Genomic DNA, 14360 nt, shown 5'->3' with positions numbered 1-14360 from the left:
ACATCAGGGGCAAGCTGCGCCCGTCACCAAGTGCATTTAACCCTCAGTAGTGTGGTTGGTCAAGCTGTGACACCAAGTGCATTTAACCAGCAATAGTCTGTTCATTTTTTGGCCATATACTACATCAGGGGCAAGCTGCGCCCATCACCAAGTGCATTTAACCAGCAATAGTGTGGTTATTTTTTGGCCATATCCCAGTCTAATTCTGTCACTAAATCCATACCGGTCACCCAGCGCCTAAATACTAGGCCTCAAATTTATATCCCGCTAAATCTCTCGTTACCGCTGTCCTGTTGTGGCTGGGAAAGTTATTTAGTGTCCGTCAAAGCACATTTTTTGTTCTGGGTTGAAATACAATTCCCAATTTAGCAATTTAAAAATTTAGTGGTTTCTGCTGTATCAGAGCTATTTGAAATCTATCCCTAAAAGGGTATATAATATTCAAGGTGCACATAGGGTCATTCAGAATAACTTCACACACCCGCTACTGTGCATTTCCAAGTCTAATTCTGTCACTAAACCCATACCTGTCACCCAGCGCCTAAATACTAGGCCTCAAATTCATATCCAGCTAAATCTGTCGTTAGTGCTGTAGCTGGGAGAGTTATTTAGTGTCCGTTCAAGCACATTTCTTGTTCTGGGTTGAAATACAATTCCCAATTTAGCAATTTCATAATTTAGTGGTTTCTGCTATATCAGAGCTATTTGAAATCTATCCCTAAAAGGGTATATAATATTCAAGGTGCACATTGGGTCATTCAGAATAACTTCACACACACCCGCTACTGTGTATTTCCAAGTCTAATTCTGTCACTAAACCCATACCTGTCACCCAGCGCCTAAATACTAGGCCTCAAATTCATATCCAGCTAAATCTGTCGTTAGTGCTGTAGCTGGGCGAGTTATTTAGTGTCCGTTCAAGCACATTTCTTGTTCTGGGTTGAAATACAATTCCCAATTTAGCAATTTCATAATTTAGTGGTTTCTGCTATATCAGAGCTATTTGAAATCTATCCCTAAAAGGGTAGATCATATTGAAGGTGCACATAGGGACATTCAGAATAACTTCACACACCCGCTACTGTGCATTTCCAAGTCTAATTCTGTCACTAAACCCATACCTGTCACCCAGCGCCTAAATACTAGGCCTCAAATTTATATCCAGCTAAATCTGTCCTTAGTGCTGTAGCTGGGCGAGTTATTTAGTGTCCGTTCAAGCACATTTCTTGTTCTGGGTTGAAATACAATTCCCAATTTAGCAATTTCATAATTTAGTGGTTTCTGCTATATCAGAGCTATTTGAAATCTATCCCTAAAAGGGTATATAATATTCAAGGTGCACATTGGGTCATTCAGAATAACTTCACACACACCCGCTACTGTGTATTTCCAAGTCTAATTCTGGCACTAAACCCATACCTGTCACCCAGCGCCTAAATACTAGGCCTCAAATTTATATCCTGCTAAATCTCTCGTTAACGCTGTCCTGTTGTGGCTGGGAAAGTTATTTAGTGTCCGTCAAAGCACATTTTTTGTTCTGGGTTGAAATACAATTCCCAATTTAGCAATTTCATAATTTAGTGGTTTCTGCTATATCAGAGCTATTTGAAATCTATCCCTAAAAGGGTATATAATATTCAAGGTGCACATTGGGTCATTCAGAATAACTTCACACACCCGCTACTGTGTATTTCTAAGTCTAATTCTGTCACTAAACCCATACCTGTCACCCAGCGCCTAAATACTAGGCCTCAAATTTATATCCTGCTAAATCTCTCGTTAACGCTGTCCTGTTGTGGCTGGGAAAGTTATTTAGTGTCCGTCAAAGCACATTTTTTGTTCTGGGTTGAAATACAATTCCCAATTTAGCAATTTCATAATTTAGTGGTTTCTGCTATATCAGAGCTATTTGAAATCTATCCCTAAAAGGGTATATAATATTCAAGGTGCACATTGGGTCATTCAGAATAACTTCACACACACCCGCTACTGTGTATTTCTAAGTCTAATTCTGTCACTAAACCCATACCTGTCACCCAGCGCCTAAATACTAGGCCTCAAATTTATATCCTGCTAAATCTCTCGTTAACGCTGTCCTGTTGTGGCTGGGAAAGTTATTTAGTGTCCGTCAAAGCACATTTTTTGTTCTGGGTTGAAATACAATTCCCAATTTAGCAATTTCATAATTTAGTGGTTTCTGCTATATCAGAGCTATTTGAAATCTATCCCTAAAAGGGTATATAATATTCAAGGTGCACATTGGGTCATTCAGAATAACTTCACACACACACGCTTCTGTGCATTTCCAAGTCTAATTCTGTCACTAAATCCATACCGGTCACCCAGCGCCTAAATACTAGGCCTCAAATTTATATCCCGCTAAATCTCTCGTTACCGCTGTCCTGTTGTGGCTGGGAAAGTTATTTAGTGTCCGTCAAAGCACATTTTTTGTTCTGGGTTGAAATACAATTCCCAATTTAGCAATTTCATAATTTAGTGGTTTCTGCTATATCAGAGCTATTTGAAATCTATCCCTAAAAGGGTATATAATATTCAAGGTGCACATTGGGTCATTCAGAATAACTTCACACACACACGCTTCTGTGCATTTCCAAGTCTAATTCTGTCACTAAATCCATACCGGTCACCCAGCGCCTAAATACTAGGCCTCAAATTTATATCCTGCTAAATCTCTCGTTAACGCTGTCCTGTTGTGGCTGGGAAAGTTATTTAGTGTCCGTCAAAGCACATTTTTTGTTCTGGGTTGAAATACAATTCCCAATTTAGCAATTTCATAATTTAGTGGTTTCTGCTATATCAGAGCTATTTGAAATCTATCCCTAAAAGGGTATATAATATTCAAGGTGCACATTGGGTCATTCAGAATAACTTCACACACACACGCTTCTGTGCATTTCCAAGTCTAATTCTGTCACTAAATCCATACCGGTCACCCAGCGCCTAAATACTAGGCCTCAAATTTATATCCCGCTGAATTTGAATACAATACATTGGGCCAAATAATATATTTGTTGTTGTGGTGAACCATAACAATGAGAAAAACATCTAGTAAGGGACGCGGACGTGGACATGGTCGTGGTGGTGTTAGTGGACCCTCTGGTGCTGGGAGAGGACGTGGCCGTTCTGCCACATCCACACGTCCTAGTGTACCAACTACCTCAGGTCCCAGTAGCCGCCAGAATTTACAGCGATATATGGTGGGGCCCAATGCCGTTCTAAGGATGGTAAGGCCTGAGCAGGTACAGGCATTAGTCAATTGGGTGGCCGACAGTGGATCCAGCACGTTCACATTATCTCCCACCCAGTCTTCTGCAGAAAGCGCACAGATGGCGCCTGAAAACCAACCCCATCAGTCTGTCACATCACCCCCATGCATACCAGGGAAACTGTCTCAGCCTCAAGTTATGCAGCAGTCTCTTATGCTGTTTGAAGACTCCGCTGGCAGGGTTTCCCAAGGGCATCCACCTAGCCCTTCCCCAGCGGTGAAAGACATAGAATGCACTGACGCACAACCACTTATGTTTCCTGATGATGAGGACATGGGAATACCACCTCAGCATGTCTCTGATGATGACGAAACACAGGTGCCAACTGCTGCGTCTTTCTGCAGTGTGCAGACTGAACAGGAGGTCAGGGATCAAGACTGGGTGGAAGACGATGCAGGGGACGATGAGGTCCTAGACCCCACATGGAATGAAGGTCGTGCCACTGACTTTCACAGTTCGGAGGAAGAGGCAGTGGTGAGACCGAGCCAACAGCGTAGCAAAAGAGGGAGCAGTGGGCAAAAGCAGAACACCCGCCGCCAAGAGACTCCGCCTGCTACTGACCGCCGCCATCTGGGACCGAGCACCCCAAAGGCAGCTTCAAGGAGTTCCCTGGCATGGCACTTCTTCAAACAATGTGCTGACGACAAGACCCGAGTGGTTTGCACGCTGTGCCATCAGAGCCTGAAGCGAGGCATTAACGTTCTGAACCTGAGCACAACCTGCATGACCAGGCACCTGCATGCAAAGCATGAACTGCAGTGGAGTAAACACCTTAAAACCAAGGAAGTCACTCAGGCTCCCCCTGCTACCTCTTCTGCTGCTGCCGCCTCGGCCTATTCTGCTGCTGCCGCCTCGGCCTCTTCCTCCGCCTCTGGAGGAACGTTGGCACCTGCCGCCCAGCAAACAGGGGATGTACCACCAACACCACCACCACCACCTCCGTCACCAAGCGTCTCAACCATGTCACACGCCAGCGTTCAGCTCTCCATCTCACAAACATTTGATAGAAAGCGTAAATTCCCACCTAGCCACCCTCGATCCCTGGCCCTGAATGCCAGCATTTCTAAACTACTGGCCTATGAAATGCTGTCATTTAGGCTGGTGGACACAGACAGCTTCAAACAGCTCATGTCGCTTGCTGTCCCACAGTATGTTGTTCCCAGCCGGCACTACTTCTCCAAGAGAGCCGTGCCTTCCCTGCACAACCAAGTATCCGATAAAATCAAGTGTGCACTGCGCAACGCCATCTGTAGCAAGGTCCACCTAACCACAGATACGTGGACCAGTAAGCACGGCCAGGGACGCTATATCTCCCTAACTGCACACTGGGTAAATGTAGTGGCAGCTGGGCCCCAGGCGGAGAGCTGTTTGGCGCACGTCCTTCCGCCGCCAAGGATCGCAGGGCAACATTCTTTGCCTCCTGTTGCCACCTCCTCCTTCTCGGCTTCCTCCTCCTCTTCTTCCACCTGCTCATCCAGTCAGCCACACACCTTCACCACCAACTTCAGCACAGCCCGGGGTAAACGTCAACAGGCCATTCTGAAACTCATATGTTTGGGGGACAGGCCCCACACCGCACAGGAGTTGTGGCGGGGTATTGAACAACAGACCGACGAGTGGTTGCTGCCGGTGAGCCTCAAGCCCGGCCTGGTGGTGTGTGATAATGGGCGAAATCTCGTTGCAGCTCTGGGACTAGCCAATTTGACGCACATCCCTTGCTTGGCGCATGTGCTGAATTTGGTGGTGCAGAAGTTCATTCACAACTACCCCGACATGTCAGAGCTGCTGCATAAAGTGCGGGCCGTCTGTTCGCGCTTCCGGCGTTCACATCCTGCTGCTGCTCGCCTGTCTGCGCTACAGCGTAACTTCGGCCTTCCCGCTCACCGCCTCATATGCGACGTGCCCACCAGGTGGAACTCCACCTTGCACATGCTGGACAGACTGTGCGAGCAGCAGCAGGCCATAGTGGAGTTTCAGCTGCAGCACGCACGGGTCAGTCGCACTACAGAACAGCACCACTTCACCACCAATGACTGGGCCTCCATGCGAGACCTGTGTGCCCTGTTGCGCTGTTTCGAGTACTCCACCAACATGGCCAGTGGCGATGACACCGTTATCAGCGTTACAATACCACTTCTATGTCTCCTTGAGAAAACACTTAGGGCGATGATGGAAGAGGAGGTGGCCCAGGAGGAGGAGGAGGAGGAGGAAGAGGGGTCATTTTTAGCACTTTCAGGCCAGTCTCTTCGAAGTGACTCAGAGGGAGGTTTTTGGCAACAGCAGAGGCCAGGTACAAATGTGGCCAGCCAGGGCCCACTACTGGAGGACGAGGAGGACGAGGATGAGGAGGAGGTGGAGGAGGATGAGGATGAAGCATGGTCACAGCGGGGTGGCACCCAACGCAGCTCGGGTCCATCACTGGTGCGTGGCTGGGGGGAAAGGCAGGACGATGACGATACGCCTCCCACAGAGGACAGCTTGTCCTTACCCCTGGGCAGCCTGGCACACATGAGCGACTACATGCTGCAGTGCCTGCGCAACGACAGCAGAGTTGCCCACATTTTAACCTGTGCGGACTACTGGGTTGCCACCCTGCTGGATCCACGCTACAAAGACAATGTGCCCACCTTACTTCCTGCACTGGAGCGTGATAGGAAGATGCGCGAGTACAAGCGCACGTTGGTAGACGCGCTACTGAGAGCATTCCCAAATGTCACAGGGGAACAAGTGGAAGCCCAAGGCCAAGGCAGAGGAGGAGCAAGAGGTCGCCAAGGCAGCTGTGTCACGGCCAGCTCCTCTGAGGGCAGGGTTAGCATGGCAGAGATGTGGAAAACTTTTGTCAACACGCCACAGCTAACTGCACCACCACCTGATACGCAACGTGTTAGCAGGAGGCAACATTTCACTAACATGGTGGAACAGTACGTGTGCACACCAATCCACGTACTGACTGATGGTTCGGCCCCATTCAACTTCTGGGTCTCTAAATTGTCCACGTGGCCAGAGCTAGCCTTTTATGCCTTGGAGGTGCTGGCCTGCCCGGCAGCCAGCGTTTTGTCTGAACGTGTATTCAGCACGGCAGGGGGCGTCATTACAGACAAACGCAGCCGCCTGTCTACAGCCAATGTGGACAAGCTGACGTTCATAAAAATGAACCAGGCATGGATCCCACAGGACCTGTCCGTCCCTTGTCCAGATTAGACATTAACTACCTCCCCATAACCATATATTATTGGACTCCAGGGCACTTCCTCATTCAATCCTATTTTTATTTTCATTTTACCATTATATTGCGAGGCTACCCAAAGTTGAATGAACCTCTCCTCTGCCTGTGTGCTAGGCCTAAATATATGCCAATGGACTGTTGCAGTGGTGGCTGACATGAAGCCTGATTCTCTGCTATGACATGCAGACTAATTCTCTGCTGACATGAAGCCAGATTGTCTGTTACGGGACCTCTCTCCTCTGCCTGGGTGCTGGGCCTAAATTTATGACAATGGACTGTTGCAGTGGTGGCTGACGTGAAGCCTGATTCTCTGCTATGACATGCAGACTGATTCTCTGCTGACATGAAGCCAGATTGTCTGTTACGGGACCTCTCTGCTCTGCCTGTGTGCTAGGCCTAAATATATGCCAATGGACTGTTGCAGTGGTGGGTGACGTGAAGCCTCATTCTCTGCTATGACATGCAGACTGATTCTCTGCTGACATGAAGCCAGATCGTCTGTTACGGGACCTCTCTGCTCTGCCTGTGTGCTAGGCCTAAATATATGCCAATGGACTGTTGCAGTGGTGGGTGACGTGAAGCCTCATTCTCTGCTATGACATGCAGACTGATTCTCTGCTGTCATGAAGCCAGATTGTCTGTTACGGGACCTCTCTGCTCTGCCTGTGTGCTAGGCCTAAATATATGCCAATGGACTGTTGCAGTGGTGGGTGACGTGAAGCCTCATTCTCTGCTATGACATGCAGACTGATTCTCTGCTGACATGAAGCCAGATTGTCTGTTACGGGACCTCTCTCCTCTGCCTGTGTGCTAGGCCTAAATATATGCCAATGGACTGTTGCAGTGGTGGCTGACGTGAAGCCTCATTCTCTGCTATGACATGCAGACTAATTCTCTGCTGACATGAAGCCAGATTGTCTGTTAAGGGACCTCTCTCCTCTGCCTGGGTGCTGGGCCTAAATTTATGACAATGGACTGTTGCAGTGGTGGCTGACGTGAAGCCTGATTCTCTGCTATGACATGCAGACTGATTCTCTGCTGACATGAAGCCAGATCCTCTGTTACGGGACCTCTCTCCTCTGCCTGTGTGTGTGCTGGGCCTAAATATATGCCAATGGACTGTTGCAGTGGTGGCTGACGTGAAGCCTCATTCTCTGCTATGACATGCAGACTGATTCTCTGCTGACATGAAGCCAGATTCTCTGTTACGGGACCTCTCTCCTCTGCCTGTGTGTGTGCTGGGCCTAAATATATGCCAATGGACTGTTGCAGTGGTGGCTGACGTGAAGCCTCATTCTCTGCTATGACATGCAGACTAATTCTCTGCTGACATGAAGACAGATTCTCTGTTACGGGACCTCTCTCCTCTGCCTGTGTGTGTGCTGGGCCTAAATATATGCCAATGGACTGTTGCAGTGGTGGCTGACGTGAAGCCTCATTCTCTGCTATGACATGCAGACTGATTCTCTGCTGACATGAAGCAAGATTCTCTGTTACGGGACCTCTCTCCTCTGCCTGTGTGTGTGCTGGGCCTAAATATATGCCAATGGACTGTTGCAGTGGTGGCTGACGTGAAGCCTCATTCTCTGCTATGACATGCAGACTGATTCTCTGCTGACATGAAGCCAGATTCTCTGTTACGGGACCTCTCTCCTCTGCCTGTGTGTGTGCTGGGCCTAAATATATGCCAATGGACTGTTGCAGTGGTGGCTGACGTGAAGCCTCATTCTCTGCTATGACATGCAGACTAATTCTCTGCTGACATGAAGACAGATTCTCTGTTACGGGACCTCCCTCCTCTGCCTGGGTGCTGGGCCTAAATATATGCCAATGGACTGTTGCAGTGGTGGCTGACGTGAAGCCTCATTCTCTGCTATGACATGCAGACTAATTCTCTGCTGACATGAAGACAGATTCTCTGTTACGGGACCTCTCTCCTCTGCCTGGGTGCCGGGGCCTAAATATCTGAGAATGGACTGTTCCAGTGGTGGGTGACGGGAAGCCAGATTCTCTGCTATGGAACCTCTCTCCAATTGATTTTGGTTAATTTTTATTTATTTAATTTTTATTTTAATTCATTTCCCTATCCACATTTGTTTGCAGGGGATTTACCTACATGTTGCTGCCTTTTGCAGCCCTCTAGCTCTTTCCTGGGCTGTTTTACAGCCTTTTTAGTGCCGAAAAGTTCGGGTCCCCATTGACTTCAATGGGGTTCGGGTTCGGGACGAAGTTCGGATCGGGTTCGGATCCCGAACCCGAACATTTCCGGGATGTTCGGCCGAACTTCTCGAACCCGAACATCCAGGTGTTCGCTCAACTCTAATCTTAACACATAATGAAGAAATGGCAAAATCTTAAAGGATACGTATGAGATTAGAAAAAGTTTGCTTTCTCCTAGGACAGTGCCACCCTTGTCCATTGACTATGTGTAGTATTGCAAGATCCTTATTTCATCTGAGTGGAGGACGTCTGAAAGGAGCATCTCTCACAAAGTATTTCGATCAGAGAAAGACTTCTCAAAAAGGTGGTCTTTTGGAGAGGTTTATATTTGGCTGCCGTGGTTATCCCCCTATATCACCTCTCTGGAAGGTTTAACTTATCTTTACAGGCACCATGATATAACTGTACGTCATGGGTGTGATGTGAATTTACGGAGCAGGTTCACAAGCTGAGCCTGCTCCATATGTGGAGAGTGCTGGCTATTTAATACAGCTGAAACCCATCCGCAATGACTGGGATCAGAGTTAGGGCCCATGCACACTGCTGCAGCCTTTTTTGTGGATCTGAATACCAATGAGCAATAAAACACAAAACCGGTATACGGTTGTATAGCACGAATAGAACGCAAGTGTCAAAAATGAATAGCTCCTAGATGGGACAAACCCAGGCACTCAGCATATATAAAAATATAATACAAAAATATATATCCAAAAATATTGAAATTGATAAAACAAATAAATAGATGCAGAAATTGGCAAAGACAAACACAACCACATTGATTGTGCACACAATACATCAGGGCATCAAGTTATAGCATTGCAAGTTATGGAGAAGGTGGGATTGAAAAACAAGTATAAATAAATACAAAATCAAACCATGTGGCTCCCCCCCACCTAGATAAAAAAAAACACGATTCACAACATATACACAATACAGACCCGGCTAGTGGCACTTCTTAGAGACCCTGACACGTGTTTCTTGTCAGCTTCCTCAGGGGGAGTGGAGGTGTCACTAGCCGGGTCTAAATTGTGTATATGTTGTGAATCATGTTTTTTATCTAGGTGGGGGAGCCACATGGTTTGATTTTGTATCTATTTATGCTTGTTTTTCCATCGCACCTTCTCTACTACTTGCAATGCTATAACTTGATGTCCCGATGTATTTTGTGCACTCTCCATGTGGTTGTGTTTGTCTTTGCCAAGTTATGCCTCTATTTATTTATTTTATCAATTTTAATAAAGATATATTTTTTTGTGGTTGGGGGAGGGGTTCCCTCCAACTGGAGCCGTGTGCTTTATAATTATTTAAAATTATATTGGCTGTGAATTAATTTTGTAGGTCTCATTAAAAAACTAATGGTAAGACGCAGTGACAGTTGCAATTTTTCTTTTTAGAAAATGATCATTTACCCCAAAAATTACTCTCTTAATTCTCCCATAAATATAGATGTCAGATATGTGTAGAATGTGTAACGCATAACGTCGCTATACCAACAAAAACAAAAAACAGATTTTAGCTTTACATAAATCTCCCTCTCTTAACTTTAGATAAATACTCTGTGCATGGATCTTAATCTGATTTTTTTTTTTGTAATAAAGGGATGGTGTGCATTTTTTTTGGGTAGATGCTTTTTATTTTCTTTACGTTTTATTTTTGTCAATATCTTTTTACATTTTATTTCTGCTGGAGTGTGCAGTGCCATCAAGAGCACCATGTAGCATACGGTAATTAGCTATTCATTTTTTAGTGGTCTGGTTACAAGGGCTTAATAAGAGCTACTGGTGATCTGGAAGCTAGAAGCTACTAGTCTAGGTGCTCTGTCCTCCCTCTGCAGCAGGTCCGCCAAAAATATATGGCAGTTTTGCAGACCGGCCCGCTGCGCATTGCCGTATATTATTATAAAAATGATGACAGACCATTACCCTATAAAGAATCCCAAGACAATATACCATAAATATGCTAAAATGTTATCAACAGAATGGCTGTAGCAATTTCCAGGATTACTGGCAGCTCATGGAGGGTCAGTCATATTCAGAAGTCTCTTTGGTTTTTACATTTTACTAAAAACGTATTTTATTAGGGCTTTGTACTATAATCAATTTTTTAACAGTCAGACTGTATGAGCACAAAAGCTAAAAAAAAACAATTTCAAAAATGGTCACTGACAAAAGTGTAGTAATTTACTAGTCTTTTTTGTAACAAAGGTTTTATGACTGGAAGGTATAGAGACAGATGATTTCATTTAACAATTTACAGTATGTCCGTCTGACGTATTATACTTTCCAAAATTTTCCTACTCCATCAGTCATTCATTTTGTTATCTATCAGAAATGTCGAGATTTTTAAACTAACATAATTTTACTCAAAAAAATAAATAAAAATTTTGAATGTTTGTTTTTTAATTTTATTGAGACTGTTCAACAGAATGAACATCTAGCCCTGTGACATTAAATATAAAATCCAGAATTGAAATTGCCCCCAAGTCCATTGCCCCGGTGCCCAGAGTAGCTAAACTCACCGTAAAGTTAGAGTCAATAAGAAGCGTTTTGCTCTCCCATAGGTTAAAGGGATTTAGCAGATTTTTACATATGACACTGGCTGACCTGTTACATGTGCACTTGGCAGCTGAAGACATCTGTGTTGGTCCCATGTACATATGTGCCCGCATTGCTGAGAAAAATGATGTTTTAATATATGCAAATGAGCCTCTAGGAGTAACAGGACCCCTTTTCACTGCCTGGCCCTGTCAATCAAAGTGTAGAGGGCGCAGCAGTTGCAGAGGGAGCAGAGTATCTAAGTGTAACGGCAACACCCCTGTTGCTCCCAGAAGCTCATTTGCATATATTAAACTTCATTTTTCTCAGCAATGTGGGCACATATGGACATGGGACCAACACATGGCGCTAGTCTAAACAAATACACACAATGTCAGATAATCCTTGTGATAGTTTACAATTAAATAGGTTTGCAGCAGGAGATAAAGTCTAGAAGTAGGTCACCTTCCTTTAAAGTGGACCTGTCACCTCTCCTGACATATCTTGTTTTAGCAGCTACTTGCATCGCCCTTATAATAAGAATTCTGGAACATTTTTTCTTTTGATGTGCCATTCCATTATTATTCCTGCTAGAACAGGTAGTATTTAGTGTTAGGTTTCCGTCTTATAGAGATAGCCTTGACACTGGCAGACGGGCCCAAATAATTTTGAACAAATTGTATTTGCAAAGAATCTCCAGTTTATAAAAAATAAGCTTAGCATTAGCACCAGAATACTTTCTATGACTATGGCATTATTGAACTTTATTTGGTTTGCAGAGTGCTGTTGCATTGTGTTTTTTTCTTTGTGTTTCTAGCTATGTTGACGTGCACATGGACATTAGGATGTGCTGACTGGCCCCTTTTTTTTTTTGCAGTTGTACTGGAGCTGCAGGTGTGGCTGGCTCCAGTTAGTCTTGCACTCCTGACCAGCCTCTCTGCCCCATAGGCTAATTTTAACTAGTGTAAGTATAAAGCTGTAGCCTGTCCGGAAGCCGTCTGGCACCAGAAGAGGTATAGAGTGGGCTCAGCATGCATGTTGGTATGTGCATTCCCTGGATTTAATGGAGACCAATATGGCACCAAAAGTGGTACAAGGCAGAGTGGACCCAGCATGCATGTGGAACCTGCATTCCCTGTATTTTTTCATGGCCAGTATGGCACATAGCAGGTAGTATTTAATGTTAGGTTCCTGTCTTATAGAGATCGCCTATGGCAATTTTGTACTTTGCTTTGTGTTTGCAAAGCGCTGTTGCAATGTGTATTTTTCATTATTATTCCTGCTAGAAGTTATGAATGGTTAGAATATTGCGATGAAGCACCAGATGGGTGTTACACCCATAGTCCGACACTTGCAGCACTGATTGTATAATGTCAGACTGTGTAAGAACATCCCCCCCCCCCCAACTGGTAACACCCATCTGGACCTTCATTGCAAACTGCTAGTAATTCATTCATAACTTCTAGCAGGAATAATAAAGTAGTGGAACATCATAGAGTTAAAGTAAAAGATGTTGCAGAACTGTTATTACATGGGGAATGCAGGTAGTTACTAAAATAGACACGTCAGAAGAGGTTACAGATTCTCTTTGAGCCAAAATACTAATAATAAATGTCCCTGTGCTACTCCTATAATATAAAAAAAAAAAAAAAAACAATATCAGGATAACAGTATCAGGAACACTTGAGGCTCCATATTCAGATACAAGCAGTTGTCCAAACATGGGGTTATTAGGCAAAAAATTATATGGAATATCTCTAACTTGATGAATTATGTCATGTCCTCATCCAGGAATATATTTGACTTCTCCGTTATATATAGTAATTAAACTTTTAGTTTTAATCCCAAAAATTATATTGAGATATATAAATAAAAAACGAACCAGTATGTTATATAAAATATTATACCAACTATAACTATTTTAGTTAAACTCAATTGATACAAGACTAAAAATAAAAAAATACAATATAGTAAATATTATAAAAATTACAAGTATTAGTTGTATTAATCCATTTAATTGCTGTGGGAAGAAAATGTAAGATTATACGTATTATGATTGAGTTTTTTTTATAAAATCTCAAAACTCATTTAGACTACCTTTCCAAATTAGTAGAATTTCCTTGATATAGTGCCACCATAGGATGAGATTCGCACCGTAGTCAAACCAGGGACATCACCTACCGATATAGCGGCCATATTGGCCACGTGCAGCACCCCAGAGAAAGATAAGGGGTTATACTATTCGGCTAGCGACCCACTATCACCTTCCACCTGCAACATTAAGAGCTCCCCCGCAACTAAGGGGACTGCAATAATGCACAGAGGGTCTAAAATGACCAAAAAAAAGGGTGAAAGCCTCCAAGGAAGCTGACAGACTTCTTTGAAGCAGCAGACCAATCTGGGGTCGAAACAAAACGAGTCAGCACCAGCCTCGCCATGCCCCATGAGCTCCACTTTATTAAACAGAGGCCCCCCTAGGAGATGATGACTTACTCTCTCAGGTCCATGAATCCATCCCCTCCACGTTGGGAGCGGGTGAGGAAACAGGGAAAAGGAGATCCGTAATTTCACCCTCTTCGTCTCCTAACAGTAAAAGCCCGACTTATAAGAAGAGCTATGTGCAAGATAATGAGGAAGCAATTTCTACAGCACTGCCTCTGATATCTCTCAGTTTCCAGCATCCTCAATGTCAGTAACAGTGGACACTTTAAAAGATATGCTCATTCTATTGCAAAATGGAATTAACAAGTCAGTCTCATCCCTCATCCGGAAACTTCAATCCAACATCTCCACCATAGGGGAACGCACAGACCACTTGGAACATAAAATGGCTGAATTCTCTAATGCCCATAATGAGTTGGTGGATGCGCACAATGCCTTGGAGGAAGATGTAAAATGGCTCAAGACCAAAGCTACAGATGCTGAAGATAGGATGTAACAACATCAAAATCAGGGGCATTTCAAAGGAGGTTTCTACTCCTGAACTTATGGACTATCTTAAACATTTCTTTCAAACCCTAGTGCCCATTCTGACCCCTAAGGATCTTATGGATCATTCCTACCGCCATAGACTGCACTTTCCTTGTTCCCAGA

Source organism: Bufo gargarizans, chromosome 6 (genome assembly GCF_014858855.1).
Source record: "Bufo gargarizans isolate SCDJY-AF-19 chromosome 6, ASM1485885v1, whole genome shotgun sequence".
In the NCBI taxonomy this organism is placed as follows: domain Eukaryota; kingdom Metazoa; phylum Chordata; class Amphibia; order Anura; family Bufonidae; genus Bufo; species Bufo gargarizans.
This window is presented reverse-complemented; position numbering follows the sequence as displayed.